This window comes from Hyaena hyaena, unplaced genomic scaffold (genome assembly GCF_003009895.1).
Source record: "Hyaena hyaena isolate Hyena2069 unplaced genomic scaffold, ASM300989v1 scaffold_361, whole genome shotgun sequence".
Taxonomy (NCBI): domain Eukaryota; kingdom Metazoa; phylum Chordata; class Mammalia; order Carnivora; family Hyaenidae; genus Hyaena; species Hyaena hyaena.
In genome coordinates this window covers 847,215-854,072 of record NW_024080991.1, presented here as the reverse complement: position 1 = coordinate 854,072, position 6,858 = coordinate 847,215, and the positions used below count along the sequence as shown (strand labels likewise).

The following is a 6,858-nucleotide window of genomic DNA, read 5'->3' as shown; positions in this document are numbered from 1 at the left end:
CGGCGAGGAAACCGAAGGCCAAGTCCCCAGTAGCTCGCCGTGATCGTATAGTGGTTAGTACTCTGCGTTGTGGCCGCAGCAACCTCGGTTCGAATCCGAGTCACGGCATTGCGAAAGCAGTGGCACGGCAGGGGGCTTGGCTTTTGTTGCTGTCCTCCATTTTTATTTCGAGTTTGTAACAACGTTCTGGGGAATGGATCCCAATCCCCTTGTGCCAGTTGGAAACGACGTTAACATCATGCCAGCTCTGGCTAAATTGGACCTCGGAAGAATATACGCTTCCTGTTTTCTCCAGCCACGCGCTATACTGCTGGAGACAAAGCACAGAGCACTCACAAGGCTAGTAAGTGTTGTTATAGGCATATATCTGAGTTTCCATGGCAGCGTTGGAAAAGGACTCCCAGTAGTAAGAGGGAGAGAAGGCTTCACAAAGGAGGTGATTTTTGAAGTAGCTCTCAAAGGCAGAAAATTTGCCGAGCTGCCAGGATAATCTCGTGTGCAAAGGCATGATGGAGGTCTCAAAAAGGAATTAGCGGCAATTCCTCTATAAATCCTACCTCTTCCCCACCCTCAACCCCACCTGTTGAATGAATGAATGCGAATAATTCGGGAATGGGAAGCGACACTGAGGGAGGGTCAAGAGACGAGCTGCAAAAGGTGGACGAATTTCCTGCAGTCTGTAAGAGGGGGTGAGGGGTGGAGGAGTGAAAGGATTCCGTTTGTGTTTAGTAACATCCCTCTGGTGACTCTGCAGCGAGTACGAGTGATGATTAGAGCAGACAGGTGGTCACCCTGGATTCTCTTGTTACAACTAGTAGCACTTTCTCAGTTTAGCAAAAATCCTCCGCCTGCTGTGGACTCGGCCCGGTTCTAGGCGCGGTGGGAGCGGGACCACTGCTGGACAAGAAGAAAAATCGCACGGTTGTGCTGCCCAGGGCACAACCGAGGTGGGCACCGGTACCGGCGGGAGTACCGCGGAAGGAGAAGGCAGGATCGTTGGGGCAGTAGCAGAAGCTGCAAGGCAGTTGGTGGGCAGGGAGTCGGCTTGGTGAGATGCGTTCATTGAGCCCCTTAACACGTGTCCAGTCAGGCCTGGGGGCGTCCACATCCTCCGCGGAGGCGATGTTGGGTCACTCCTGGGGGAATCAGCAGGGAAGAAAACCCCCTTAGAAGCGCCCCTTTAGACCCGGGGTCGCTGCAAAGATCTCCCAGGCACAGGAGATGGACATCCTGCTAGGAATGGGAGTTACAACTTGTGGACACAGAGTTCCGGCCAGTCGCGTCCCTGAATGCCCAAGTGGTCCCCCTAAGCTCTCACCTCATTCACATGGAACCCACCCTTCCCCACTCCAACATCAACACTTTCTGTGACCAAAACCTGAGAGAGGAAGAGCAACTGGCGAGAGCGCAATGCGCCTGCGCATTCTCAGATTCGCGTTAGGCTGGAACTCCGCCCTATAGGTGGAACTCTTGGTGACGTGAAGACGGGGAAGGCCTATGACTGTTGAAGAGGACAATCAGAAGTCTATCCTTACAGGTCCCCGGTAGCTCGCCGTGATCGTATAGTGGTTAGTACTCTGCGTTGTGGCCGCAGCAACCTCGGTTCGAATCCGAGTCACGGCATTGTGGGAACAATGGCACGGCAAGGGGCTCGTCTTTTTAATTTTTTTTTTCTTTTCGTACGGACAACGTTTTCTATAGGTCACATCTCTTTCTTGAAATAAACCGCCACCGGGTCTTTCCACCTTGAAAACTGAGCCACCCCTAAGATCGCCACCTCCAGCAATTCTCATGCAGTGCTCTGAATTCTAATTGTAGTATATGTGTTGCCGAAGCGAGCACAATTTAATGAATTGTGAATTCTATTTCACATGAGTTAGAATCCCATCCTGCCCGAAAAAATTGGAAACCCTTATCCAAATCACTCTACAGCAGCAAAACCGCGCCCATGTGACCTTCCGATTTTTTCCCTTTTCATGAATTTTTAAATTGAGTTTTTCATGTTTAAATAGAGAATACATGTACAAGTCCAGTGAAAAGTAAGCCTCCCTCTCATTCTTCACCTCACCCACCAATTTTTGGTTTCTCTCATATCTTTCCATGACAGCCCTTGTATAAACAAATAATTGTATATGCATATATGTCTAAAAATATAACCCCCACTTCTGCTTCTTGCATGACACAAATGACCTCTTCCCTTCCTCGCTTTCACCCCCAGAAGTCAGACAGCGCTTGAGGTGATAAATATGCAGATAGGCAAACTCCCTTTACAAGGAAGAATCCACATACCTGGAGGGACTATCCACCCAGTGATCCTGTCATTTTTCTCCTGAGGCCCTGGATCCTGGCTGGGGCAGGTGAGGGCTGGCTGGGTTGGTGAGATATATGGGAAAGGGATTCCTTACTGTGTTTATAAAAAACTTTTTGATGGTAGCCTGGGCTCTGCTGAGAAGCAGCCCTATTTTGATTTCGTGCTGGAAGGGCAGGGTAGTATACTAGTTTGGGAGTTGGGAAGAGGGACTCGGTAGTCCATTTAGAGATCCTTCATTTCCATCTCTCCGCTATCTTATAATCAGTTAGAAAATTCAGGTTAATGAAAGGTAGAACTGAATTTCACTATGTGTATATTCCAAGCATACAGCCTCTCCATAAATATTTGAAGAGAGGTTTCTTATGGAGTCCATAACTGAGTCAAGCGGCCCAGTTTACTTCATGGTTGCATCTTAGGTTGTATTCTTTCAAAACAAAACCATGTTATTTTCATATCAAATAGAAAACTTGGCCCAAATGAAACTCCATCTACATCTAGAATCTCAAAGAACAGAGTGCATGCATAAGTAAACTAAGATGTTTCTTCTCTCAAGTTTGTGAACAGAGATCGGCCTGAGGCAAGGCTGGAGACAAAAGGCAAGGACCACTCTTAGAAGGAAAAACCCAGAAGGGATCCGAGCTTAGGAGAGGACTGGGCACCCAAAGTCAGACAAACAGAAGGGAGGACACTCTACTCAGTACCCACTAAGAAAAGTGAGGGCTAAGGACTAGGCCTTGAGACAGGCATAAATTTAGGAGGTTAAAGGAGGAAGAGAATGTGGCCTGAATAAAAGGAGGAGAACCATAACAGTGTCATTTAAGGAAAGTTCGGGAGAAGGTTTCAGAGATGGAGGTCAGCACATTCAGGTGCTGCAAAGGAGAAAGAGGAATACGATAAAATCATTGGGTTTGACACTTAGAAGTCATTGTGGATTTTAACAACCTTCCATGAAATCAACTAGGCAATGTTTATCAAGAGTCAGAAAAAGAAAAGTACAGCTTTGCCCCAATAATTCCATTTCTGGGAATATTACTAAAGGAAATAACCCAAAACTTGGAAAAGTTATGTGCAAAAAGATGTTTATTACAGGGTTATTTAGAAGGGAAGAGAGTGCAAATAGCCTAAATGTGCAACAAATAAAGTGATATTGAACTAAACTAAAATATGTTCATTTGATAATGTACTGAGTAGTCATTTTTAAAGTATCAAAATTACATAAATGCAGTGATAAGTCAGCTTTTAAATACCACCTCCAACTAAAAGAAATGAAGTTCCCCTTTTAAAAATGGCTGATTACAGGTCTATAGCAGGGGAAGTATAAGTCTGGAATATTATCTGTAAGAAAGCAAGTTAACTGCTTAAATATTGATGGGACCACATCAAAAGTACACAGGAGCCTCTTTAAAGAGCTGTGTACTGGAGCATCAAAAAGTAATAACAGTAATAATGATAATGGGTTATATCACATTGGACTGGTAGATAGATAGATTGGTAATTTTGGAAATGATGGAGATGAGAGAAACAGAAACAGAGAGTCAGAGATAGAAGCAGCAGCAGCTCTTCTTTACAAAAGAATGCAAGATAATAAATGCAGAAGAAATGACAGAATTAGAGTCACCATTTTGCAATCCTCAGTGTAATAACAAATACAAGCAGAGATCATCAATGGAAGCTAAAAACCGCTAGGTAAAACATTATTGGGAGCAAATAATCAAAGACCTTAGGATATCACATGACAGCTTACTTTAAATTGTAAAGGAAAGATCTGATAGACTCCAGATAAACCAAGTGATCTGGCCTATTTTTGCCAATAAAGGGACAAATGTGCACTACTGGCCTGCCAGTGTGAAACAGTGGGAAGTCCACAACATCCCCTATGTAGTGGTCTTTTACAAAATGTCCAGACTGAATCTAATAAACTATGGAAAGACCCAGAATGTGGAACATTCTACATGACAACTGCCCTGGATGCTTCATAATGATCAATATCATGAAAAACAAAGTAGCAACGATAAAATGGGGAACTGTTCAAAATTTCAAAAGACTAAAGAATCTTAACAAACAAATGCATTGGAAGAGCCCTGATTCAATCCTGAATCAAGACAAAAATATATATGTAGGGATACCTGGGTGGCTTCATCAGTTGGGTGTCCGACTTTGGCTCAGGTCATGATCTCACCATGAGTACAAGCCCAGTGTTGGGCTCTGTGCTGACAGCTCAGAGCCTGGAGCCTGATTCGGATTCTGTATCTCCCTCTCTCTTTGTCCCTCTCCCGCTAGTGCTCTGACTCTCTCAAAAATGAATTTAATTTTAAAAATTTTTTAAAAAGTAGGGGTACCTGGGTGGCTCAATCGGTTAAGCATCCAACTTCAGCTCAGGTCATGATCTTACCACTTGTGGCTTCAAGCCCTGCGTCGTCGTCATAGGGCTCTGTGCTAACAGCTCAGAGCCTGGAGCCTGCTTCAGATTCTGTTTCCCTCTCTCGGCCCCTCCCCCACTTGCACTCTATCTCTTTCTCAAAAATGAATAAATGTTTTAAAAAAATTTAAATATATATATATGTAAAAGACATTTTGAGGGAAACATTTAATATGGGCTGCATAACAGATAGCATTATTGTGGACGTGTTCATATGGCCCTATAGAAGAATTCTTTATTTTTAGGAAATGACTGTTGAATTATTTAGAGCGAAAGTGTCATATTTGCAAATTGCATCAGATGTTTAAGGAAAGAAGAGAAAGGGATACAGTAAATATGGCAAAATGTTAAAAAGTAGTGAATCTAGGGGAAGGGCACACAGATTTCCACTGTACTTTCTTTGGACTTGTCTATAGGTTTGATATTTTTTTAAAAATGGAAGAAAATAAAGCTTATGTGATAAAAATGGGGAAATTATGCAATGTTAAGTGAAAAAAATAAGGACATAAAATTGTGTATACTGCAATTATAGCTATATAAAAATAAGAACAAGAGAAATTATCTTTATTCATTTCAACATTTGTTAAGCTCCTGCCACATGACAGGCTCTGCACTAAATGATGGGAGCACCCTGCTCTCCTACAGACTCCTGATTTTATGGTGTAATGCTTAAAATGCAAGACTTTGGATCTGGCAAACCTCACCCAAGTCTCAGAGAGCCTTGCTGTGATGACCTCACCTCTATATCCTTGGTTCATAGCAAGCTCCTTTGCCGCCCCCCCCTCCCCCGGAGGTGCTCAATGGCCTGCTTCCAGGAGTCCATACTCTGATAAGAGAAGAAAGTGCATTAACAGATCATTTAAAACAACAGGAACTTCAAGGTGATAAGAGAAGAAAGTGCATTAACAGATCATTTAAAACANCTGATAAGAGAAGAAAGTGCATTAACAGATCATTTAAAACAACAGGAACTTCAAGGTGATAAGAGAAGAAAGTGCATTAACAGATCATTTAAAACAACAGGAACTTCAAGGTGCACACAAGGCATTAGTTTTAAAATTATGATTTAAAGACTACCTTTATCACATCCTCCCCCTCCTCATCTAGCAATTTTTCCTATTCTTTACCACCACAAATCTTTATGCTGTTTCCTACCCCATTGCCTTCGCTCAGCTGATGCTGACCTCGTAGCTTAGAGTGACTTTTCACCCTTTTGCTTCATCTGTCCAAATCCTACCCACTCAGGCCTACTTCCCCCATGAAGGCATCTTTTGTGTAGACTTCATTGATTCCATTCCTCTAAGCTGTCAGCAACTTAACTCCATACTTCTTAAACATATGGGCCTTCATGTGACACCTACCATTGTAAGCATTTTACAGGTTTCAGAGCCTGTTGATTATCCATCATCTCCCTAATCCTCACACAACAATTATTATGCCCTTTGCAGATAAAAGGAAAATGAGAATCAGTTGCACTGAGTATCATGCCCAGAAATCTGGCAAGAGACCACAACTATTGGACTCCTGAGTCAGTGTCTCCCACAGCCCTACTACTCCAAGTGTGTGTGTGTTTGGGGGTGGGGTGCGGAGAACAGCAGCATCTGGATAACCTGTGAGCCTGTTAAAACTACAGCCTGGGACCCCACCCCAGCTAGACTTACAGAATCAGAAAGTGCAATTTATCAAGTTGTCTAGGTAATTCATGTTCACATTAAAGTTTGAGAAGCACTGTCCTATAATGCCAACTAGAATATGCACAAAACAGAAAACCAACAAATATTTGCAGTCCTGAGCCCTGGGATCCCAGGTTTCCTATCACATCCTTCTCTACTCCCACACCTTTGAGCCCCCTTCCCTTTGGGGCTTCATGTGGCTCTCTGCTCCCTCACATGGCAGATGTGAGTCCAAGGGTGAGAGAGACTCTGAGGCAGTGCCGGGGGTGGGGGGGGCTGGATGATGCTGAGGCGAAGCCGCTACCTTCCCAGCACAGCCAAAAGCAAACACTGGTGTTGGCTTCAGGGCTACATTATTTCTGTGGAGAAACTGGCTTTATTTCTAAGCCCATAATGCCTACGCTTGAGCATCCGAGCCTCCAGAGGATAAGGGGTTTGTGATAGACAACATTGGA

General features: G+C 43.8%; 2 non-coding genes across 2 annotated transcripts; both read left to right on the top strand.

The window, feature by feature from the left end:
• Positions 1-36: 36 nt before the first annotated feature.
• On the top strand, positions 37-108 carry TRNAH-GUG. Its single transcript has one exon. It is a non-coding gene; the product is annotated as a tRNA-His (tRNA).
• A 1,443-nt stretch (positions 109-1,551) lies between these two features.
• Positions 1,552-1,623, top strand: TRNAH-GUG. The gene has a single exon. It is a non-coding gene; the product is annotated as a tRNA-His (tRNA).
• The last annotated feature ends 5,235 nt before the right edge of the window (positions 1,624-6,858 follow it).